At 30.9% G+C, this 27,805-nt stretch overlaps 1 protein-coding gene across 1 annotated transcript in view; it reads left to right on the forward strand.

Annotated features, from left to right (window-relative positions):
• The first annotated feature begins 5,203 nt into the window (after positions 1-5,203).
• LOC119833853 (trace amine-associated receptor 8b) overlaps positions 5,204-27,805 on the forward strand; it is a 35,544-nt gene continuing 12,942 nt past the window's right edge. Inside the window, exon 1 of the mRNA XM_038358056.1 lies at positions 5,204-5,413. The gene's annotated coding sequence lies outside the window, so the exon portion shown is untranslated. The remainder of the gene's footprint in view (positions 5,414-27,805) is intronic.

Below are 27,805 nucleotides of genomic sequence, written 5' to 3' on the forward strand. Positions count from 1 at the left end.
ATAAATAAAAAAAAATCACAATACGTAATTTTTTATGTTTTATTTGATTCTTTGTTTTTACTTAATCATATTTTCTTTCAAGATTTGTAGGTATATATAATACAAAAAATCAAAATACATACAAAATTGAATAAGCAAACAACCAAAATGTGTCTTTTTTACTTAATATTATTATAAATATCATCTTTACAGTGAAAGAGAAGTAAACAATAAACAAAAATTTCACGCCTGTTAGTTTTATATGCTATAAATTTTATCGCATATTTAAACCAGTACCGAATTCATGCAACGGCTTTTTGCTTTTCCAATAATAATTAGTATTGTTTGATTTTAAATCTACAGTGTTCATAAATTAAGAAAATGTTCGAGCTTATCAAAAAGATAGGTTAAATCAATAAAGTTAATATATACCATGGTATTCACAGCTGATATATCTTGACCAGCCTGTGAATAAACACACTTATGGTTATATATTACAGGGAACTATGATAGACTTCTCCAAGTGCAACAAAGCAGTTAAGAACAATGTAGATGGAACACAACGTGTCAGGAACTTCAATAGTTTCTGATGTATCGGAACTGGAGGAGGGAGAGATGTAATTTGCTTAACATCATAGCGTATTATTTATTTCATGGTTGGGTGTTGTAATTGGGTAACAAAGAGCACAGTTTAATTTATATTCACATTGCACGGACTTCTTTTGTTTCGTTGATTGAACGTATTAATCTCAGGAACTTCTGAATCAAACCGATAATCCTACTATTATAAATGCGAAAGTTTGTTAGGATGTGTATGCGTTTGTTGCTATTTCACGCAAAAAATACTAAACCGATTGCAATGAAAATTGGAACGTAGACAGCTGGACAACTGGAATAACATATGGGCTACTTTTCCCCGATCCCGATATTCCTAAGGGATACGGACTTACGCGGGTGAAATCGCGGGGCGCAGCTAGTATTACTATATGTTGGATAGAGTACTAAACGAAGAAGGTTCATGCTACGTCCAAAAAGAACAAAGTAGCAATGAATAATGCGGGTTAAACTGAGCGGCACAACTAGTATGATCGTATTATAACTTTTATGATGATATTTAAAAATATTAGACATTTTCGAGTGTGCTTAATAATTTTGTTCACATTAGTAATTGGTAAAAGTTATAAATCTTTTATTTTGTAACCTATTTATAAAAGTTAGAACTATTTTGTGTCAATCTGTATGCAATCAAATATATTAAAGTTATCCCCACACAGAGTAGAAAACACAATTGTTTCTCCATCCACTTCGTATAATGAATAATAACTTAATCCATAAAATTAACATACAGCTCAAATTCGGCCACTCAAATTAAAATTTTATCTTAACTTATCCTATTAATTACGGCACGTTGTAATGTTGTCAGAACCATACAAAAAGTTATGGTTGTAGGTATATATATTTAATATCAGCATTTTTGTAAAAATATTATGTTTTGTGGTTACTTACAATAAAATATATAATCGTATCATTAATAAGAATTATATTATTTGTTTGCATTTACTAGACAACATATAAACTGTTTTTGTAAATTTGTTAGTCAAGTCTATCCGAATCATGTAAGAAACCTTCAATTAAATTGTCTAGAAAGCTTTATTGCCTGGAGTTAAGATGTTATAAGATTATGTTTTGATCGCCTTTTACAAAAATTTAAGGAATTGTTCTGAAAAAGTTCAATCGAATATCTGCTCTGATTGTGAATGAGATAATTCACAATCAGAGATCATCATCATTTTGACTTTTGACCCTTTATCATCTGCCTAATAGCAATAAACGCCTTAGCACTAATTATTTTAATCTTGCTGAAATTTCCAATACAATTATACGATACGGTTCCACTTGGTCTTGGATCAATACTATCCCAAACTTATTGGATAATTAATTTCAAGTGATATTTTGTCTTGCAATAATAACTCACTAAATAAATACACATTCGATGCAGCATATTTTCATTACAGCTTATATCGGCACTTGTATGCTACAAAGACACGATCTACATGATCCATTACAAAGAAGCTGTCTGATACCATTGTTTTCAACGCTTATAAAGCATTGGCCTTGGATAAAGAACGTTGGAAAATCTTCAATGACAAAAAGTTTAATAAGTTGAGGTTTTTTAGAAGAGATTTACCAAATGTGGCCTACATCGTGTCTGTGTGAGCAACGATTATAAAATTAATGAAAGACTTGCTATAGCAGGCTTATGGCCTAAGTGTGTTTGGATATTTTTAGTTTAGTCGAGAATTAAATTTGTAGGATTTCTTTTGTTGATGAATATTTGGTATATATATGTGTATATTTGATATAGGTTTTCGAACGTAATTTAAATTAATTGATATAATTTTAGATGGTCATAATGAAATTAATGAGGGCATTGAGCACGCTAAGGTTTTTTGGCACAAATTGGTCCAGCTCGCTCCGGGAATGATACCCCACCCCCACTAGGTGAATCTCGAGCTGGGTTGCCTGCTTTATCATAAAATACATTATTTTCATTATAAATATATTTGCTTCGTACAAGTTATCAGTTAAATATATTGAAGCGTCATATCATATCAATTACTATTAATATTTACTATAAATTATTCAAGTGTCATATTTCGTTCAAACGCACACACACACACACATACACACACACACTTATTTACATTTTAAAGAGATAGAGAGACAGAGAAAACAAAAAATATAGGATACGAATTATATCATATCTAATTATAATAAGGGATTTCATAATTCTCATTTTTACAGGGAATCGTACATTTGAATATAGCATAGAGTTTAATGTATTCAAATGTAAGTTGCATACGAAGACAGCAGTTGCGTTTTATGGTTAGTGCAGTAAACATTATATATTATAATATTAAAGTTGCCAAGTTTCAAGTATGTAGAAGGACATTTACTAAAAATATTGTTATTTATAATTAATTTAAACTGAAGTACGTACTTTGTTTGATATATTTAAAGCGAAATATTACATATTTCATTTGATGAAGCAATGTGGCGTTGAGTGTCTCGGGAATAAATAATGAATTAACATTTGATCAAATGATAGGTATAAATTCAATAACTAATTAATTATTGAAATATATTTTATAACCTAAAAATATATATACCAATTAATTAAATATATAAACCAATTAATTGCAAAAACGCTAAGACGAGACGTAATACACAGGCGCATTAGGTACTTATTTACTTAAGTACATTTATTTTTATCATGTTCAAAATATACTTTCAGTGCCAAAATTATTCATATAATTGTTTGTAGTTTTCAGTCGTTTGAAAATTTCAATATAATTATAAACTGCTAAATGTATAAATTTCTCATAGAGCTAGTATTTAGTGAACGGCCATATTTCAGAATATTCTTTGCTACAATTAAATGTCTTGTTCTGTCTAGTATTGTAGTATCAGATATTTATTTTTTTCTTTAATTAAATATCAAAACCAAACTAATGCTTGAAGGGCAGGTAAAATTTAGATCTTACACCATACTCATGCAAAGAAAACACTAACGATTTTATATTTTATTCGTAATTCGGATCGAAGAGAATCAAAACAGGATATGACATGTATTATATTTAATATAAGGAAGTAGAATACCGGATTTCCCGGAGAACCTTACACAATAGGCACTTGGCGCGAAAGCATAATAGCGGGAACATTATTACATATTCTTATATCCTTTCTCACATCGAAGATTTTCGGAAAAATGTTTGTCGTTGAATATATATTTCCGTGTACTATTTTGATAGTCATATTACAAATTGAAAGCAATATTGCAAATGAATCTATTCCAATGCACTGTTGCTTAATAATTTTAGATAAAATTATAGAATGATGATGGAAAAAAATGGATTTAATGTTAAAGAATAGCCAAAACAGTTGCCGATATTTCATTTCATATAATACCAGTCGTAAAAATCAATTAAACAACGATCATTAACGACGACTTTGTAAGGACTAGCTGTGACCCGCGGTGTTATCCACGTAGTACCTGATGTTATATAGCCTTAAGCCTTTCTCAATAAATGGGCTATCCAACACTGAATTATTTTTCAAATCGGACCTGTAGTTCCTGAGATTAGCGAGTTCAATCAAACAAACTCTTCAGCTTTATTATATTAGTATATATCATAACTAGTATTGCTGTTGTTTGATAAAAAAAAAACATACATGATTATTGATATTAAGTGCAATGATAAATAAATGTTCGATCGTACAATATACGCATACTGTTTTCCTAATAATTTCCTTTATAAAATAACGTCGCTGTGCGTAACCTACTAACCTCACAACTTGGTAGCGTTATCATTTCCAACATACAGTCGCTCATATCTCACCCAGCTTGAAATAAAATGCAATACTTATCAATATGATTAACCGGCTAAAAATGGGACACATTTTACTGCTTGGCAAGCTTTCGATTCCAATCTCCCTTTCGTATAATCCCAAGGGGATTGCATGGCCCCAGGACTAAACTTTATTTTATCTGTGCGCGTATTCATTGTGGATTATTTCAAAGGTTGCTGTCCTGTTCTCTGTAATAGTTTACTTAAAAATAATAAGTATATTGCAAGGACATCGAGTAAATAACCAGATTTTTTTAATAACTAAAATATGTAGCCAAAAAACAAACAAGTCACTGGAGCTTCAATTTAAATTAAATCAATAAATTCTAATTTACTTAAACTAAATGTTTCATCGATTTTCTGAGTTGTCAATATGCGTTTATTTAAAATTACTATTAAAAGCAAACAATCCCTCGTTCATACAAATACCTATCATAATCTTTGAGTGTGCATGTCTAAGCTACAGAAAATAACAGCTACGGAGCTACGGACGAATATCACTAGCGTTTATGTCATAAAAAAACAAATACTTTCGCAGACGCAATAATTGTCACGTACAGAAACGTTTTAAAAAAGGTCAATAGAGGGCCGATAGAAATAGAGATTTATTGACACGTACAACATTATGCCCATGTAAATAAAGGGAAACACGGACCCCCGATCAACTGAAGACATTCGTAACAAGGGTATAAGGAGCTTATCACTTGAACTAGCGGATTGAACCAACCACGGATTTGTGTCCTCCAAAGCACAGTATTCGGTAAGTCACGACTCACGAGAGTTCAGACTTCAGAGTTTAGTATCGCTCCCGACGCCTTTCAGTCAGGTCGTGTGCTATGAGATGAACACTTTCGATCTCTAATTGGAAGTTTCGAAATATTTCTGCACACGCTTTGAATATTATTAACAGTACTTTTGAAGTTTAGGACGTTCGTGGAGTTTATTCTTTAATAGGCTGTAACAGTTTTTGATCGGATTATTACGTGATTAACTGTGTAGACGTTAATGATTATTAATATTTATTGGTAAGTAATTTATTATTATGTATTAATGGAAAATAAATATGTTATTTAGAAACGTTCTAAATATAGGAAACTTTAGATTGTAAAAGAGTCTGTTATACTATTATTATTTTAATAGTTTGGTGGGTGATATTTATAATTATATTTCAATAATTAATTATAAAGTTAAATTTAATTCTAATAATATATGTTTACTAGAATGGTGGCCAATGAATAAAATATATATTTTATACGCAATTATAATATAATTAACATCGATTCCCAGTGTGTATTAAGATGTCATAGGCATTGTCGGATGTATTAATAATTACCTAATAAAATTAATAATATTATTCATATGTCATTCATGAAAATCAAAAAGTATATGTGTGAATGTACCGTCGCTACAAGTATGTGTCTTGATAAAATTTGTGACGTAATTGATTGGCACAAACCGTCAGATTTAATTCATAGTTGACTCAAGCTTCATTTAAATCTTGAACCAACATAGTGAGAAATATTTCTCACATCCTAAATCAGGCTTGGCGGATAACAATAATCTTAACATCAACATGAGTATATCTCGAAATAACGTGATTTATCGCCATCTTCTTTCTTGAAGCTCTTTCATATATTCATCAATGGGTTTCAGCTTGCGGCTTCATCGCTTAGAATTCGAAGTTTAAAGAATAGTCAATCGTCGTGACTATAATGTAATAATACATTAAAGTATATATAAAAATAAGTCGGGTTTTCCTTCCTGACGCTATAACTCCAGAACGCACGAACCGATTTCCATGGTTTTGCATTCGTTGGAAAGGTCTTGGGCGTCGTGAGGTTTATAGCAAAGAAAATTCCGGAAAATTTCAAAAACGAAGCCATCTGGTGGCGAAACGGAGTTCGCCGAGTTTGCTAGTTAAAGTATAAATAAATTTAAAAATATACACATACGAACTTTATTTTCTTGTTTTTCTTTTGTATCGTGTTGAAATAGAGAACGAAATGTTTCCGGAATAAAAAGTAAGCTTTTTTAAGTCCATTGCCCTATATAATCGACTGAACTTGTATTAGAATTTAAAAAGATATGGCTAACAAAAACGTAATCCTTAATTATATGTATATATGTGATACAATCATCAAATTGCAGTTCCCTTGTTTAAAAATATAAAAAAAGTGTTTGTCAGGGAGTTATCAATTATGATATATACAGATGTAAAGTTTATCATACTTATATATTTTCTTTGGGTTTTTTATTTATTTTCACAGTTATTTTATCAAACACACATCAAAATAATTTAAGTTGTATAACGTTTTAGCGCTCTAGTAAGGTTGCTAATAATAAAACATACTAAAAATTTATTAACTTCCATTATTGGACGAATCCAACTAATTGTGTTGTGTGCGTCAAAATTGTACCCAAAATCAAATGAACAAACAAATAGTTAGGTGCTAAAACGAATCTCAAAATAGGTACCAGTACTTTCATTAGCCGATGTCTATAATTGTTTTAACTAGGCTTATATGGCTTCTCTCAGTAAAAATATGACTGCTACATACGATCCAATTTGTTACGAAACCTTTTAAAACATATAATTAAAACGAGAAACATTATCATTACAATGATACAATCCCAATTTGTGATTTTCGCTTATAATGGCGCAATTTATTCGGTATTTAATGGCTTATTCGTTGCTACATTATCTCCCAGAGGGGTAGTACAAAGATAGTTTGTAATAGTAGCTTACAAAAACAGCAATTACCTCAAAATGTCTTCTATGGCACTTATTCGCTTAATGTTTTTCCCTAAGGCAAGATAAGGCCTTTATGTTTTCAACTGTAAGGAATAGGTAACCATTTGAGTTATAATGTTACTGGAGTGCATAATGATAGTGGATTGTAGGAGGTTTTTTTCTCTTTTTTGATACGCTATAGTACATTAGAGTATGTTTTGAAAAAATCTCACAAAATCTTTTCTTAACTCAAATAGATGCTTTATATATTATTATTACCTTTGTATAATATTACAATATTAACATAAGTAATATACATAAACTTGCTAAAAACACAGGATTGTTCTATAAAACTGTTTTGTATTTATACAAAGTTTAGGTAAATTAATATTTACATATTTTAAATTGATTGACCGGTACAGTTTACCACAGAAGTTGTAAATATAATGATATTCTCATAATCTTATTTTCTGGTCTAATCCCTCAGGTCACTTCTTCTTATAAAAATGTTATATTAATAAAATATATTAAGAAATATTACATAATAAAACACCCAACTACCAAATAGTATCAATGTGAAAGTAGCTCTGTCTGTATACAGATAGCTTGTGGCCCGAGGAAGGAGATAGGTTAGTTTTTTATTCCGATAATCTAACTCTATTTTTACTATCTATCTCTTGACGATCCTCTCCTTCAATACGCGACCGAAGCCGCGGACTAAAAGCTAGTATATTATAAGATAATATAGAATTTCTTGAAAATATTCTCAACTCATTTTTTTCAGTAACAAAGATCTGTTTTTGTAATTTGACAAGCTTCAGGCGTATTAATTACGGGACAGGGTTACGTTTCTGTTTAGTATAGATTCATAATATAGTCTTGAATAAAGGAAGATTTTTTGTATAGGTCTCAGTCCCTTTCATTATTTCGTGATAAGGATATACAAAGGTTTGATAAGCATAAGCAATTAGCCGGAAATTGCTCTTGATAAAGGGAAAACCTTAGTGTTATGTTATGTATGAAGGTTTTTCGACGTTTGATTATATGTTTGTATATTGCAATGAAATAAGGAATATTTAAGGAATAGAACATTCAGGGCTGATTTTTCAATCCCCGGTTCGCGCTTCATCGTCATATATCGCATTAAACAATGATGTCATGTTCAAATTGCATGTCTATTATAATCTAAACTAATATTATAAAGCTGAAGAGCTCGTTTGTTTGTTTGTAATTGAAATTTGAAAAATTCTTTCATAATGTAACTATAATAATATAATACAAATTATTTAACGCCTAATAGTGGAACGTGTACTTATGCGGCATTTAAAATACTTTTGATTAATCAATGTTTCATAGAACATCTATTTATTTTATCAGGTTGAAATTTTCACCGGACTGAGATACGCCGTTTTCATCTAACCCGAGCCAATATTATTCTAAATTCAATCTATAAAAACATTTCTGCCTGATTGAGTAAAAAGTATTCCAATATTGACATTCATAATATCGGATTGCGAACAATTCGTTCGATTGCGCATTGATTTGTTAAAAATACTCAATCCCCGAGCACTTTCTTTGGATCTGTGAACATATTGGCTGCGTCCGTCCGTCAATCAGCCCGAAAGTAAATCCTTGCATACGTTATGTGCTTGACGAGGCAAAGGGGACAGCCTGGTACAGCTTGGACAGCTGTGGTAGGGCCTGGATAGTTGAAATATCCTAATGTACATTACGGGGTTTAAGACTTATGATGATGTTGCGAACGCTACAAAATTTCAATTTTGAATTTGCAATAAGGAAGTTATATAGTAATAGTTATAGTTTATAAATTGCATAATATGTGTTGGATTCTTGTGTGAAATGAAATTATACAAATCTTTCTGTTTTAATAATATCTGAAATATTATGTAATATGTACACGTTTCAAGGGCTACTTACATATTATATTTGCAATGTTCTAAATTTATATCTTCTATATCTGTATTTATAAAAAAATGTAACAAACAGTCAACTGTCCGATACATCAAGTTCATTTTATTACGAGTTATTTATATATAGATAACATAAGTGAATTTTCAGCTCCGTTATTTCCACGATTGGGTGTTATATTTCTCCCATAGCCGTGTAATTGGTTTTACTTTCCTGGCTCACGCCACTTTACTTGAAAGCTTCGCCTGAACTGATTTCTTACCCGAAATCAGAAAGGAAATGAAGTCTTTGAACAAAATAATGACAATTCGAAGACGGCTCTGATAACCCAATTATTTTTAAACGTGTACTCTTGGAATTGTTAAATGTTAGAAGGGTTTATAAAAGGTACGTTTATATCATAATCTCTAGCTGTTTATTAATGATGCTTAAATTTTTAAAAAGTTAGTAAAGAAAAATTTAAAAAGTTATAGAATTAAAAGATCACAATTCACACAAAAATATGTATTTATGGTCAATTTAAAACGTGAGGTTTGGCATTACCGATACCGATAGGCTTAAAATTGATAAATGAATATATTGAAATATTCATTGGGGCATTCAAGAAAATACGATAACATAGTGGCCGTGGGTTGTTTGTAAAAATATTGAAAACATAATTTATCAAATTGCAAATAGTAAAAAGTCTCAGCTATAACCATGTTTTTAAACTTTAGTTCCTAGGATGTACTAGTTATTTTATCCCATCGAACAGTAAAATATAAGTCCACTTATTGAGCTTATTATGAAAAAAAATATGTCGTAAAGTACTTGAACTGTGTAAAATTTTCAAAACGCAAACTTGCAAAAGGCAAACCCTGTGGATTGTGGAGTATGGTTTTGTAATTAATTAGCCCTTGTCCGCGACTTCTCTTGCGTAAATTATGCTGACTCATTTTGGGAATAAAATTTTAAATTGGGTTATCAAACTGTTATTTAAACTAGGTTATATCAAAATAATTTCAAAAGAGGTTAAAGCGACCTCGTATTGTCAAATCTAACATTGTTAAATATCAAATTATTTTGGGACCAATACATAAAACATTTAGAGCTTTAATCTGAATACATGCTAGCGATATAATTACTATGAGATCATCACCAATATTTTGGTACTTTTAAAGACTATAGCTAAATAATCTGAACGTCATATTTTATACAGCGCCATATTCTACACGACAAATAACGCAAAGCATTGATTTCACGTCAATATTGGATTATATGGAGCCATGTTATCTTAACAGGATATTCTAACATTTCAGTATATGACTGGACGTTTCCAATATTTAGTGTATGAATCCCATGAGCAATATCTGGGAACAAATAAAATTTACTCAGGATATCAAATATAAAGCATTGTGTACAAAAAACGGAAACAATAAACACATTTCTCAATTAAAACCCGACGATTGCCTACCGAATATACGGTCGCAATGGGAACAACAAAATTTCTTTGTTGCAAACAAATCACGGCGTGGATCCGTAAACATCTCCGGTTGTGAGTTATCTAGTCTATACTATATTAGTTTATTTCTTTTTCCTAAGAAGCGACGAGCGAACAAAAAAAGTTTACAATTTATTTTCACTGTACCCTATTTACCACCAATCAAAGTGATCATCGCATGTAGTCCAGCAAACCAAAAAGTCCAAAAATTTTACGTCATTAATATTTGGTAAATAGATTTTTCTACCAAGCCAAGCTTGATGGTAATAGTGGATTAATACATAAACCATCCTAGGAAACTATAGTCTCTCAACTCGGGGCTGTTAATGATAAGTACATGTAATTTCACGACATCAAAATTATATATTATCAGATATATTAAAATTACCAACATTTCTCTCCATCAAGTGTTAACACTGACACATATTATAAAGTATTAACTATTAACTACCAATGACTAACTAAAATAAATATTTTACCTTTAATTCTAAAATATACTCTACACAGCTTCTCAAATTTTCTGTAGTATGTTTGACTCGTATATAGACATAAAAAGTATATGATTGTTTAATTGCTTTCATGATACAGAAGGCAAAGTAAAAGGAATGGTAATTTTTCCAGGGCTTATCTTAATTTTCAACCGACTTTCGTTGACGTGATTTTTTTTGTGTCTAAAATTTTTGTTTTTTAAGTTTGATTTTAGAATTTGGAGTGCCTCTATCCGCAGGAACGTTAGTAACAATTTTTATAAAAAAAAATATATATATATATATATTGTTTTAAAGTTTCATATGAATGGCTATAGCATAGGTTATAACGATATGTATCAACGTAATGTAGGCCAGGTCAGTAATGGCATCAGCTATTTTAGTCTTAGTTTCGTAGTTTCTATTTTCTATAGATATTTTAAGAACAAAGAAGCATTGTAGCTACGGAACATACAATTATGTGTGGCTTCACATTCGTCTGTCCTCGTTCTAATTCACGTAAGTGGATGATATGGGAGTTGTGACGATTGGATCCATTTAAGTTTATATTTCTGACATAACGCACAGCTAAGCCTTAAAGTAAAGCCGAGCTTAGGTGTCGAGCGAGCACCACGCACGTGCGTTTAATAGTCCTATTCTATACTGTGAATTGCTTGCATTATCTGTATTGATTGGATAGAAATCAAGTGAAAACAGTGATTCGACGGTAGAGAAATAATTATAATTTTTTTACACCTGAAAACTTTACTCTCCTAAAATTGTATAATTTAAGTACAAAGAATTTTACGCTCCTTTTTTAATTATACTGTGACATTCTTGTATTTAGAGGATTGTTTTTCTTTCATTTAAGCCTAAATCCTAAAATATAAGAATACCAAGGATGTTTAACCTTAACAAGAATGGGTTCTTATTAAAAGAAATCATTTTAGAACTGCGATTTCATGCTCCCAAATGTATTTCACAAAAATTATGGAATTGTCCGACCTTTTATATAAAAGAATTATTTGACATTTTTCCATCCTTGGATCTGGAAAGTCAGGCTAGCAATCCTAAAATTATTTCTTTTATCATTCCAAATGTCAATCTTTGCGTAAGTAATTCTATCTCTCAACCAGAGGATGATATGCAAAATACATATGAATAAAATTAAAAAGACATGGGCTTTTAAAATTTTGTTTCTTTATAAAACTTTCGTATAACCTTTCCAACATAATAAATATTATATTGCATATAATAATATTATTTAATTCACATTACAAAAAAAATTATGAGTTCCATAAATCAGTTTTCACTTGAAAAAATAGCAATATAGTATAGTAGTCAATTGATTTTCATTTTAGACGTTAACAAAATCACTTGAGTAATTAGTGGGATAAGACTTCAAGCTTGCCTTATCCTAAGGGTTTTATTTATATCAAAAAGCTCTCTAGGCTTTACAAAAGTAGATCTGAGACAATCTGTGTAGGTTTTTCTCTTTGAAGAATATTCCTTAAAGCGAGTCAGTAAGCCAGATATTTGATGTCAATATTTATTCAGATTGCTTTGAAATACTAGGCTCTAAATTAATCGAAAGATATATAATAAATCCTAAGAACAAATACTACATACCCAGTGTATTTTATTCTTGCATCAACGTTGGTCGTCGGTCAACTCAGTTTAGTTCCGTTTAAGTTCAACTTTCGATAGTCTTATCAAAATATATTTAGACCATAATAAGTCTATTGATATAATATATTTTGAGGTAGACTTCATAAGCGAATTATCTTCGTGGTCTTTTTTCACAGACTGAACAGATTTTATTTTTCTATCAATAAAATGTTCAAGCGTTTTACCACGTTAGTAAACTTATACTAGAAGAAAAATCTCAGCTTTCAACGTGAAGGCAATAATAAGCTTAATGAGCGTATATTTTTAACTCTGTTCTCTAGAAAACACATAAATCTCGATACACCATTACATACACTCTCATGTTCGCATTTTTATATGAATTGCTGACCATTAGTAAGATGAATGACTCACAAAAAGGAAAACCTTAGAAAAACTATCTCTAGCGACACAAGGGTGAATGGGAAAGTCAAAAGTTATTGAATGCGATTCGTATAAACTAGTAGCTATTATATTATCTGTGATAAATAATGATTGTGTTATATACTATATATATTTATCTCCAGGATTATGATTCATATTGGATACTATATCACTTCGCAGGTTTTATGTCGAATTTTTGAAAATATTTTATCTGTGCCGCGACAATGAAAAGAAACGGTAGTTAATTAATTGATGCAAATGATTATATTACGCATAAAAACATAAAGCTATTAATACGTTATTTTTTATCTTAGTTTTAATAAAATAATAAATGTGACGCATGTGACATCTATTATCCTACATCTAAAAGAGACGTTATAGTACGAGTACACAACTAAATTACCATTCTCCTGATAGTTCCAGTTCCCGGCTGTGGATGGTTCAATAGGTACCTAATTTGAGGCCAAATACCCATTGACGATAAAGGTAAATCAGTTCGATATTATTCCCTAAAGATGGATGTTATGCGTTTTGAGGGGTCCGAAAATGTGATTATGCACAGGACAGGAGTAATAAAGCGTGACAAACAGACCACTAAACCACAGTTAAAGAGGTTTCAAACTCGTGTAATAAAATCATTTCAATGCTTGCAAACAATACCTATTTCCTTGGGATGGCAATAACGACTTGGCCTTTCAACGCTGAATTCTATGTTGACCTTATTTCATTTAAATTAAATATTTAAGAACAATATTTTCGAAAAAAATAAACTTTTACCCATTGCTGCTGTTTATCAAAAGGAATAAATTTTTTATTGGTGTTTCGATTATAACTGTTGTTATTTTGTAAACAAAAAATAAATCAGTACAAAATTTTCTATTATCATGTCTGGTGCATGTTCGAAAATTTTCCGTATGAAGTACCTACTAGCTGCGCCCAGCGGTTTCACCCGCGTAAGTCCGTATCCCGTAGGAATAACGGGATAAAAAGTTGCCGATGTGTTATTCCAGTTGTCAAGCTGTCTACGTACCAAATTTCACTGCAATCGGTTCAGCAGTTTTTGTGTGAAAGAGCAACAAACACACACACATCCTTACAAACTTTCGCATTTATAATATTAGTAGGATACAGACCAAACAATTGAATCAAACGAGTGAACAATCAAATAAAACTATTACAAAGGTGTAAAAAATCACACTCGTTCAACAGTCTAATAGAAAGTAAGCATATTTTACGTGAACTTAGCCGCGTGGCGTTTGTTGATAAAATATAAAAGCACAACGAGGCTTTTGTGCTTAAGTCTTTAGAATCTAGTCGTGTTCGCCTTGATGTTTATGTTCTACGCAGAAAATATTTTTCTAGAACAATATTTTTATCAAAACATGACTTTATTTATAATGTTAAAGGAATATTTGTAGTTGAACCATAATAGATAAAGGTAATTCCCCAGTGTTTCGATCTGTAATGTAATGTATATTTAGTTCGGTAACCAAAAAGGCTTCTAAATGAACATAAATTTGGGAGTATTAAATAAATCTATGGGTTTAACATTTCAAATTCATTGTGATATTCCAAAAATTCCCAAAGTGACTTCGTTGAACAAAACTTTGACGATAATGTTTTATTGTTAAATGACTCGTCTATTTTATTGTATGTGTTTTTGTTCAATATTATTAAAATTTTTCTTTTTTTATGTCCCAGCGGACAATTGAGCTGGTGGTTCGCCTGATGGTAAACGATCATCGCCGCCTATGAACATTCGCAGATGTAGTGCCTCTGCGAAAGCGTAACCTTCTTTTGAGGGGTAAGGGATAAGGAAAGGATCGACGACTAGAAAGAAGTGATGGATTGGTAAGGGTGAGGCTTAAACGGGCCTCGGTATAAAATTAATATCTACTACTTCTTAAATCAAATTGAAGTCGCTACTAAATTTATTTAAATGTTTACATAATATCTCGGATCTCTGTCGTATATTTCTCGATATTGTTCAGGCGAACAACCAATTTACACCTTCACACAATTGAATGCACAATATATTCACAAGTCTGATGCAATAATCTAACTTGTGTTCAATTCCTAAACTAAGTGAGCCATCGCGTTCCCGCTTTTAGAGTTTGAAACTAAACCGATATGTATCTACATGGAATATTTTACATGCATATTTATGTTTTGACAGAATAATATTTCGGTGTTATATTGGGATGTATATTTGGGTTCATGTTACTCAAGAATCAGAAATACTACTAAGCCGCACTTTTTCTACTTCTTGGTACTAGTGTTCATTAAGAGAGATAAAAATATGGGGTTTCTTTATTTTACTGTATAGTGTGCGAATAACATCCGATCGCAGTCTGAATCAATATATCTAACTTTATATCTACGAATATTTAAATACGCATATCCATTTTTTGTACGCTATCACATTATAATAATAATATATACTTTATTTAGCAACAATTACATTGCAATAAATGTGAAAAAGAAAATCACTATACATAATTTTCTGTATTAAAATACTACTTAAATTATCCAACTAATATTATAAACGTAAAATTTTGTAATAAGTAATGATGGATGAATGTTAGGTGCTTAGCCTTAGCCCGGGTGGTAAAAGAAATTACCATGAATGAGATATTTTAAAGCGTTAAAAAGGATTTTATATGATTCTCTAGCATCCTAACTGTCTCTAAACACAAAAATCATGCCATAAAACTGTTCGCGACAAGAGAAAAAACAAACAAAGAAACAAGCAAACATACTTTCGCAACATTAGTAGGAATATGAAAGAAGCCTTAATTTTTCTTGATTATAGTAAAAAAGTTCTTCTCTTTAGTATATCAAAACACGTTACGTCGAAAAAAATATTTACTTTAACATAGCGGAGCGACGAAAGTAATATAAAAATAACCTCGTAAATTTATCGTACTCCAATGCGTGATTTATATCATTTTTAAAGAGGTTTTAAAACGAATTGCGAAGCTTCGGAAATTTTATTATGGGGATTGAAAGATTAATAGAAGAAAGGGAGGAAAGTTGAATAAAATTAATACCGATTGAAGCGCAGCTGGTGTCTGAGTAATGATATTCGCAATTATGAAAATAGCTTAACAAGGAGTTATCGCTGTTTTATGAGTTTGTTTGATTATTATGGAATGAACTTGAGATCGTAATAAATTCGTTTATGATAACCGATGGCGCTGAATTGCAGTTGAAAGGACAAATAAATTATAGTTAATACGGGATATAATAAAAAAGTGTGTTTTACATATTAGTACATACATCTACGAGTGTTTGGTAGATAGCAAGAATTATGCTGGAAATGATTTGTTGTAAGGTTGACCATAATAATTTAATGTTTACAAAATTCAGGACGTGGTAATTGTTTTTACTTTTAGATCTTTTGGTATGCAGTGTAGAGCAGTTTTACAAATATTAATTACTAGCTGCTACCCGCGTTTTCACCTAGGATAAAAATATAAAAGGAATAACGGGATGAAAAGTTGCCTATGTGTTATTCCTGTTGTCCAGCTATCTACGTACCAAATTTCATTGCAATCCGTTCAGTAGTTTTTGCGTGAAAGAGTAACAAACATACACATACACATACATCCATCCTCACAAACTTTCGCATTTATAATATTAGTAAGATGAGCTGTATTTTAAGTATACGGAATGTTATAATTTGTTTACGTATCATGGAATGTACTCAATTACTTGATTGTCCTTCATCCTGCAATTTTATTCCATTGGATTAACTTCATTCGTTAATTAATGACCTCATTGATTTAACGCCAATGTCCAAAGTACGAGATTAAAGAGATTCCTCTTTATTGATGTTAAACTGGATTTTAACGATTATTTCATTTGACTGATGTGATCATTCAGACTGCAATTTATTAAATGTTATTATTTATCGGATATCCGCTCATATAATATATCTTATGTCTGTTTTAAAAGTTATAGCATTAGACACGTTTAAATGTACCGTAGCCTATAAGTTCAAATAGATGTATGTGTCTTTACGATTAATGTTGTGGAAATCCATTTATATTTTAGACATAGAATACGACAATTCACAACATATTGTTATTAAAGTGTAGGTATATGTCTTGCAGTCGTATCAAATGTGTCTTTTGATCTTATTATTTGCATTCGTTCTTTTGTCCTTTGGCACAATATTAAGTGATACATATTTATTTGACATACAAATATTTTATTCAATTCATATTAATATTTCATTTCAACAAAACGGGATGGTTTAGTGTGAGTGATTCATCGAAATGTATCTATTCTATAATAATATAAAGGTGAAGAGTTTGTTTGTTTGAACGCACTTATGTCTCAGAAAATACTGGCCCAATTTGAATAATTATTTCACCGTTAAGTATGTGCGTAATCCCTGATTGCTATATATGTACCAGTATGGTTATATATGTACCATCGACGAATTCGATTATGAATTTGAGAAATTTTCGAGTTTCAGAATTAAATTGAACGTTAGTGCTTTCCTAAAATATGATATTTGATAAATGAATCGAGTCTGCTGAACGTTGAATAATGAATTGTGATAGACAATTAGTAATCAATCTCCAGATTGTTATCAGAATCCTCGTTAAAATTCTCTTTTTCATAAATATTTACGTGGAAGTAGACCCATTTTATAATGGTAATTTATATCTCAAGATTTAAAATATTGATAGTGAAATCGGTCTCAACCAAAACTTATTCTGATAAATCTTATTAGATCATGTGTTTTATGAGGGATTAAGATGATAAATATAGCTGAAATAAAATCTAACAGGATTTTATGAAAGAATTCACGAAATTATCTCAATTGCTCTCATACTTACCTATGTGCGATTAGCGAGTCAGGATAACAAGATGAACTCATGAAATTATTGTACTGACATCAACCTTTGATAAGTGTAAAGTTTGAATTAAATCTATCCGTTTAAAGTCGATCAAAATCGAGTCTAAATCGAGGAGACGATTACAATACAGACATACACGTGAAGATAGTAAAAATGTGTTGCTAAAAAGCAATTTCTTTTTCAAAATAAATCATAATTGACTGTTATAATAAACTAGCTGCGCCCCGTAGAAATATCAGTACGAATATTCCAGTTGTCCAGCTATCTACATACCAAATTTTATTGCAATCCATTTAATAGATTTTGCGTGAAAGACTAACAAACACACACACACATCCTTACAAACTTTCGCATTTATAATATTAGTAGGATAGGATAGGATTAGTAGGATTGTAAACGTAATTATATGCTTAATAAAAGAATTTGAATAATATAAGTGATATTACATCATTACATCCTTCCGAACCGAATAATTGTGAAATCTATATGTTTCACTGATATAACAAATGTTCAAACAACTTGGTAATAGAAATAAAAGGCAGGTTCCGTAAAATCACTCACATACACATTAAGCTCACAAAGAATTAGATCCCGACCCGTTGGAATTTCAATAAAAAGTTCCCATTTAAATTGGATTCCGTAAACAGTCCATTCACTGGTACGAAATTTCGGCTGGACGCTTTTAAACAGCTCTATTGAATATCTGGAATATCGCTGGCGACAGAGAATAACTAAACGTAGGTACTTAGTATGGAGGATATTCCTTTAATCTGGGCCGCTTTCAACATTCCTAATAGCTGGGGATCAACCTCTTATAAATGTTTAAAACAGCATTATTCATACATTTATAATACTGTGATTTATCTATTTGTAAGTTTTCATCTACAGCTGAGACATGTACAACAAATTTTAATAAACGTGTTGCGAAGTTGCTGTTAACATGTTGCTGACAAGACTGCGTGTTTTGGATAAGATGCTGACAAGACAAGACAAAAAGAAAAAAGTCAACATTAAGATTTTAAAGAAACATTCAATCCAAATTAGAATATGAATTAGACTTTAAAGATACATACAAAGCATGATCAAGAATCTCATGACCATATCAATAATCTGAAGACATGATAATCCTGATTCGTATGTATTCAGAATTATGTCATATATTCAAATACATTGTTATTCTATAACATACATATTATAGTGCCTTATACCAACCCACGAGCTTGTTATACCGTAACTTTTCAAAGGTCTTGCTTGTAAAGAGGTTTTGAAGCACTTTCTGCTTCACCGCCGTTGTTATTTTACAGTGAAGAGGGCGTATCGTGCCTTTTTCACATACATACAATTAAATTATACAATTATAAAATGAGCCCATTATTCTTGAAATATACAACCATTTAATTTTTAGTTTTATAGCATTGAAATGCTTTATAAATGAGAAATTTTGAAAGAATAGAAAAAATTTGATCACGAGGCAGGATTCGAACCTGCGTTTCTTGCCTAACCGTAGCAACGCCTAGCCTCTCGGCCACCCGTGATCCTGTTTGATCACGAGGCAGGATCCTCGAATCCTGCCTCGTGATCAAATTTTTTCTATTCTTTCAAAATTTCTCATATACAACCATGTTTTGTTACTATCGTAATATTTGTAATACATTTACGTTTAAAAAAATTTAGTTCATTATGGATATTTTCTATTATCTTATGTATAAAATTCCCGTGTCACAATTTTAGCTAACAAAATACTCCGAAACGGCTGGACCGATTCTTATGAAATTTTGTGTGTATATTGGGTATGCCTGAGAATCGGCCAACATCTATTTTTCGGCAAGTAGTTTCAAAGAACGTATATTTTTTACCCTTTAACAGCATACTTTCATTCCCTATCTCAATTCACACTTTTTACAAAGAAACATAATTAACATGCTACGTCTTTATCATGCTGTTCTCGTCTGTAAATTTCTATTAAAGTTTTCCATTTAAACCTATTCATAATTTATATTTTCGCTTGCATGAAGAATGTGTTTTTTTTCTTTCCTCCTAATAATTACGTAAGTACTAAATAGCTCATTGATTTAACATTTAAGGAGTCTTAACCGCTACATAATCTTCTTAAAATTTCGTATAAAAAATTTATAACATTAAATAATTTATGTGTTTATATAATTTATTTAAATTATATAACAATCTCAAACCTTTATTCAATCAACTGTAACAACGATTGTCCTGATAGACTAGACGTATAGCACTTGAATAATCTGAATGAATTATTTGGTCAAGCCAATAGCATGAATACTAATTCACAGCGTTGTGTATTACACTTCAGATATTGTTAACTTTAGCATAACTAATGAACAACTACGAATAATCAAATGTAGCAACCGCATTTCCAATTCCTACGCAATTAGGAATACTCTCGTACATGAAATTCGCAAAATGGGACACGTTTATGAATCGTACTAGGACCCTTGATGTAATTACAAGGTACAATGTGGAAAATTTATTCAAGAGAACTCAATTCTCTCTCCCACGCGATGGTAATGTATGTTAAGATGTTGAGGAACTAATCGGAATAGTATAATTTTGATTACGGTTTTTCTTCAATGAATTGTATGATTCTAAGATAGCAATAAAAATAGTAATGAAAAATACATACAGGTGAACATAGAACTTCGTACTTTTCGTTTTTGGTAGTGGTTTAAAGGTTATCAATTGTTTTAGTGTTGTATTGTGTTTGAATCGTCATGTCCTTGATCCCACTGAGTATACATTAATAAAATTAAATCCGTGAGTATAAATTTAAATCCGTTACAATCAAACTTAGAGTCATGAATGTATTCATGATCCTTCACATGCAATTATGTTTTTTATTGTTTACTAGCTTCCCGCTCGCGACTTCGCCCGCCTCCCTATTGCTCTTACCTTTTAAACCTTCCCAGGACTATTCAGAATACACCAATACCATGATTTTAAAAATCAGACATGCCATTCTCGAGTTTTAGCGAGACTAACGAACAGCATTTGATTTTTATATATAAGAAGATTATAATGCCGTAGGATTATTGCAAATTTTCACAGAATATTCAAATTGGTTGCCTTTTCAGCGTCAGTGAAGTTCATGGTATTGGAAAAAAGGTAAGTATAAAAAAGCACGTTATCTTTGCGGTTGTGTACAATTACTTTGACTAACCATAAACATGAGCCAAATGTGTATTGAAGCGATCTGTTTAACTCGGCGTGTGTTACTCGAACTGCCAGACTGGAGGGCACTGAACAGAAAAGCTTACAGATTTTATTTGCGTTTGAACAAACTTTGTCGATATATTTGGCAGGAATTAGCTTGCTTTCAATACTGCTAAATTGTAAAGTTTAAAACACATTTACGGTAGCGTTTTAATTTGAACGAAATTTATAATTAATTTGACGTTGAATTGTTGTTACAACTCAAATCAATTTTATGCTTTAATTCGTCTTAATTTGTCAAAATAATGCTTTGTTTTTAATCGTGTGATAATCACACAAATTGCATGATCTGGTATTAAAATAGTGTTGAAGTTTTAAACCACTTTACTGATGACACACAACATTGATATATGAGCATCAGCAAAATACATGGAAATGCGCTAATTTAAATAATCAGTGCACAAAAAATGTTAAAAATACCTTGATTTGTATTATTGACAACAGCAGTAAGTATTAGGTCGTTGAAATTTCAGATTTTACCTGAATTTGCACATATTTTCTCACCTCCCGGTGCAACCGCGCTTTTCTACATAATCTCCGCTTTGCTCAGACTTCAGACACGTACATTATGACCTGAAAATCCTTGCGCTTTGGAGATATTTATGCTGATTTTTTCGACGTACCCAACGAAAAGTTCTTTTCAAATATCAGACAAAACTTCGGGACATAGATTTTTATGCATGTTATAACTCTGACATCATACAACTTATCTACTTTTTTATATCTTATATATGTTTAAGGTTTTTTTTATGGTGCTATAAGGAGAAAAATACACCGTAGTACAAAATTTTGAAATCTTACTAACTTTTGTTGATAACATGTACATAATCCACCACGTAAGGTGGTTGGATTGTTAACAGAATAGTAGATCACATTATGATCATTTGTATATTTATTTTAATTAAGTCACATCAAACAAATTGAAAATTTTAGCATACCGAACATAGCTCGCAGCTATCGTCAGAATAGAGACCACTTACTGAAACGCAGTCCACACGATGGCTGACAAGGTCGATAGTCTCAGAATTAATAGAGCCAACCTGTGATCAGTGTCGGACGTTTATGGCTAGTTGATCTGTGGTTATTTATAGCAGACATTATTGCTTGTCTGCCTAATGACTGTGTAACTACACAATCTTGTAAGATTCGAAGATTTTCGATTGTCGATGAATTGTCGTATTAGTAAACAAATAAGTGAAAATTTTAATCCTACCGGAATGAAGAGGATTTCTTGAGTATGAATTTAGACAATTTAATTCATGTAAAATACGCCCCGACCAAAGTGTAATTTTTAAACTATAAACTATACAATTGTTTGTATCTTTATTTAGAATTGCTTCTACAATTTGTTTGATTGTAAATGGCTATTATATATGGAAAGCCATTTTATTCAATGAGAAAATATTTTTACTTACCTAACCTACTTACCTACTGGCAATGGATGATACTACCCCTTTATACAAAATTGTATCGCTATGAAGCGCTGTCATGACAAGATCGGTTTCCGGGTTCACACAGTGTCATTCCAGTTACACTGCGGGTGATGACAGACAGACGGGCTATTGTTACATTCTGAATTTATACCCGCAAAATTCGCGAAACTCATAGGCTTTGCGTAAACACCAATGAAGCATTCAATTATAGACCCTATCCGAAGCAGACATGGTACAAAATTGAAAACAGAAAGTAAGGGTTCAAAGCAATTTTTTAAAAGGAAATACGGAGACAATTTCTCCGTTATATGTTACTGTCGTTTCATTTACATATTTTCTTTTAAATGGTACCCAATTTAATTGTTAGAGCCATAGTAAGAAACGCAAGCGTGTCGCCGCAATCATTTCTATGGTTTTTGGCAATGCGACATGCGCAATCTCGGGACATCGAGGGCATTCTAGAAGCTTCGTATTTCGTTGGCGGGCGGTTGGCCGCTTCCCAGAAGTAATAATCACATAGTTCGGATTATTTACTTATATTAATCTCAAGTGGTAACATTTGGCTCCAGTGTAGCCCTTCTGCATTTAATTGGGTTCTAGCTCGTTACCTGTCACAAGTTGGTGGTAAAACGTATATTGTGTTCTAAGTAATTGTTTCATAAGTTTTTCATATAAATGTACATATTTTCAATATTATTATATAAAAAACATATGCACTAGAGGGCACAGCTTATAGTGGCGATTCATTTATTTTTAATATATACACTAGCAGTTCGTCCCGGCTCTGCAAAAGTATGTCACAAATTTACAAACTTTACCTTTACAAAATGTTAGTACAAATTAGTTCAAAGCACGTAAAACGGTGAATTTCATTATTAGGACATACATGACAACTCTCTGTTTAATTGAAATTTCTGCAGGTTCAACAGAAAGTACCTTAATTTAAATATATAGTTTGATCCACAACCCGATTTATAGAAACTATAAAACTGTACTCATGAAAAAATTTAAATGTTAACAACACATACAATATAACAAGGGACACCCTAATTTGAAAATAAGAAATCGTCGTAATAAAATACCATCACTCACATCAGACCCTCGACGAAAAAATCATAACTCAACCCGCACAAGGCCCTAACGAACCGAAATACGAAATAAGCTGACCTCATAGCGTCACTAATGCTCATACAGTTCTGAGATATTTCTCCAGTAAAAGCAAGTGACATCGATTTAAGTATAGAGCATACCATTAGTCCTCCCTGCTTCTTCCTTTTGTAATGCAACATGACAAACGATGCGATTATATCGCTGAAATGGTCACAACTCAACTTCGTGTGTTCTGTATGGTCAGCATGTAAATTGCATTGTTGTACCACAATTACTTCATTTCACGAATTATAAAATGGGTCACATAATGCAAATTAGTTTGTTATGTAATTGCTGTTTGTCGCAATCGAGAATTTTCACAAATATTACGTATATTTTTGTTGTGATAAAAAAAAGCCTGAAGTTTTTATAGCATATTTTATGGATGTTTTGAAAATACTAAACATAATGGGAGTCAATCAAAAAATCAAATCAAAGCCCAAGATTTTTTAATAGTATGGTTAGTAATTCTAAATAAATTTTGTTTATAACAATTTTCATATCAAGCAAATAACGTATTATCTTCTATCTACATCTTATTCTGTTCCTATAATATGTACATTGTTTAATATAAAATATTTTTATAGGAATAAAGAAGAAGTCATAACAAAATCTTTTGAATATCACAAAAATCACACATAAAGGCAAATGATATGAAGATATGCTAATACAGACATTGATTTTCCATCTGGTATCGGATCTTTCCTAACGCACTTTTTATCACCCGCTAATGAATATTTAATGTATTCCTACATAGAACCCATTGGGAATCCTTCTGAGGAATAATAACATTATTTTTACACAATTTCGATTGTCTTATTTATTTATATTTGAATAAACTATCTTATAAGCTCACAGCTCATATCTCTTTAATGACATGCCTATTATTTAATAGACATTTCATGTTGTTTATTTTCATTAAAACAATAATGATCAGCGCGAGCGAAGAAAGTCTAGTTCGATTTATTAAACCGTGAAACAATAAGTTTGGGTAGCTCTATATTTTTTATTTTTCATGACAACATGTGCTATTAGTATATATTTATATATTTTATTTTAAACGCTTAACAGAAATACTTTTTTTTTTGGAAAAAGGTCACCGACATCCCTTTCTGAGGAAGGTACCACGCCAAATTCTAAAATGATGATATATTTGATAAACTATAGAGTTATCGTGTTACCAAGCCAAAAAAAGAATACAGTCGAAAAATAATACAGTTTGACCATTTAGAAAGAAAGTTTCGCGGACCCCTTAAAGCGACACTTTTTCTTTGTTCTATTATTACAATTACACTAGATATCAGGAATTGTATGTATGCCTATCAGGGTAATAGTAAATATAAGTGACTCACCCTCTTATTATAGTACAACGATTAGTGACAGTGAGATACAAACTTCATCTCATTAGAACCATTAGATATGGATATTTAAGATCATCAGTGTATATTAAAGGATCTTACAGAGCGTCCAGTTTCCTCGCTAAGATACTAAATGCCGTTAGTTTCTGGTCCCCTTCTGTTTGCAATTCAGAACAATGTTTATATACCTTGTGAACATTACATTTTGTTACATAGTAAGGGAACATCATATTGATAAATTTAGAGCGTTCCAGATGATAAGTTATTATGAGAACCTATAAAATAACTCAAATGTCGGATAGAGGTTTACAATTTTGAATGAAGGAAATTTTGATAAAGACCAGACGTAAATGTTACATACTGTTACTATGTTGTGATTGATTCCGGTAAATAATTATTATAGATTTCTACTTGTGTCTAAATCTATTCATAATTTATATTACTTTTCATTATATGATGAAGAATTTATCGACATAAAAAATGCCTCTATATTATGTCATACCTCTGTTTGATAAAAAACAATTCCATTCTATTCGGTTCAAACGTAAAGATTCAATAATTTCATATTCCAATATCCAGTATTATATTCCAATAAGAAAAACGGAATAGGCACTATTTGGGTTGAAACTAGATGAATACGTTGACATAGTAATAAATGTATTGCGTGAAGATATTGAAGGAATATCGAATTTATCATATCTCACATATTTTCCGACACTGGAGCGGAATACATAATCGCAGGACTGCGGGAAAAAAGTTTTCCCTAACATTGTGTTTTTGTACATGTGACACTGAATCGATAAAGTTTGTGTCACTTGTTTAAGGCCTTCTTGCTCCAAATTATACATCAAAACTTTTCTTTGCCCCTTCACGGCTCTTCCCCTTTATCAATATTGTTTGACAATTTTATGTCCAACATTTTGTGAATATTTATTCATCTTCTATTGGGCTTTTATCGATGAATAGAAAACCTGCATTTGTAATCTAGTAAGTATATTATAAATCAAACGATCATTTCCTTTTAAGTATGTTTACTTTGTAAGCTGTCTCTTAAATCAATCCAACTTGGATTGCTTTAAGTTTGCCTAAGTAAGTTTATAAATTCGAGTTTTTCAACGGAACTCCAACTCAATTTACTTTTGCAGCACTGATCGTATTTTGATTTTAATACTTATTAAGTTAATTTTATAAAATTTACCAACAAAAACGTAATACAGTATGTTTTTGTAGTGCTAAGATTTTTAAAGAGAGAAACGATTATAACAACAACAAACAATTATAACTTTCTCTTCTTCTATTGTAGTATTTAAATCAATTTCTTTTATACATATTCTCATATTCTTTTGAAAGGTAAATATGCTGCGGCTTACACAACAATGTATTATTGAGAGTAATTCCTTAAGGATAAATCGTAAAGATATTTCATGACATACATGTTAACTAGACCATTTCAAACTCGAATCCCGGGGTGTAAGCAGTTAATGGACGAAAAGCTAGCTGATTCTATGGTTCATCTCTCGTCGGTTCTGTTGCAAATCATCATAGAATAAGCGTTGGTAAATAAAGGTTAGACGGGATTATCTTCTCTTTATTTTCTATACAATAACATTGAAGTGGTGATGAAAATTATGATAGAACAAATTAACGAATAATTAACTCGTTCAACATGTTTTTTTCTAATATCTAGTATTTTGTAATAATGTTTTTAAAAATGACCCATTGTTATAAATTTTTATTTCATCTTATCTTATTGTAAGTTAAAGGTATTCTTAATACTCTTTATAAAGCATTTTTTTAATATTTCGTATTAAAAAAAATGCATTATAAAAATCTGTTTGACAAGTACAATCATAATCTAAAATCAATTCTATATTTGAACTAAAGAATTATTAATTCCGTGGTATTGAGTCGAAATAAATATAAATTGGTGTAAGATATTGTGAATAATTTTTTTCGTATTATAAGTAAAAAAACTTTGGAACAGTTTAAGGGCTTTAAATGTTACTTTATTACTTCAAATTACTGGAGGTCTAGACCTCGATAAGAATAATTTATCGTGAAGAGGTCCCCTTAGGGCTTTTGTACCTATATTTTGATATCAGTGATAAACATTTCTTTAATAGAAAATAAATAGAAGTCTCTTACAGTATCTAAAGCTATATGTATGTATGTATGTAGAAATTAAAGACGCAATTTATAGCGCAATATTTCATTTACTTATTTTTATTCAATCAAAAAAAATAATATTAAAAAGTTTTTAATTTCTAAATGTATAATACTCGCGTAAATCAAACACAAGAAAATACTAAATAATATTATTTGATAGTATTTACTATGGGTATATAACTACATCGTATATAATAAAGTCACTTTTTCGGTCCTTATGTCCCTATGTATGCTTAAATCTTTAAAACTACGCAACAGATTTTGATGCGGTTTTTTTTAATAAAAAGAGTGATTAAAGAGGCAAGTTTATATGTATCACATTAATCTACTGTGAATTAAACACGTGCGAAGACGCGGGCAGAAGCTAGTTCTAAAATATAATAAATAACGTACGTCAAATAAATTCATAAAGTTTATTACGGTGGTTACAATTTGTATTTGGTCCTCTTTGGTTTTGTTATGTTAATAAGCTGTACCAAGTATGATGTTCCGACAGTTCTTGGGGTAGAATATCGAGATGTTCATAATGTATTTAATGTTTCAT

The sequence above is a fragment of the Zerene cesonia genome, chromosome 18 (assembly GCF_012273895.1).
Source record: "Zerene cesonia ecotype Mississippi chromosome 18, Zerene_cesonia_1.1, whole genome shotgun sequence".
NCBI lineage: Eukaryota > Metazoa > Arthropoda > Insecta > Lepidoptera > Pieridae > Zerene > Zerene cesonia.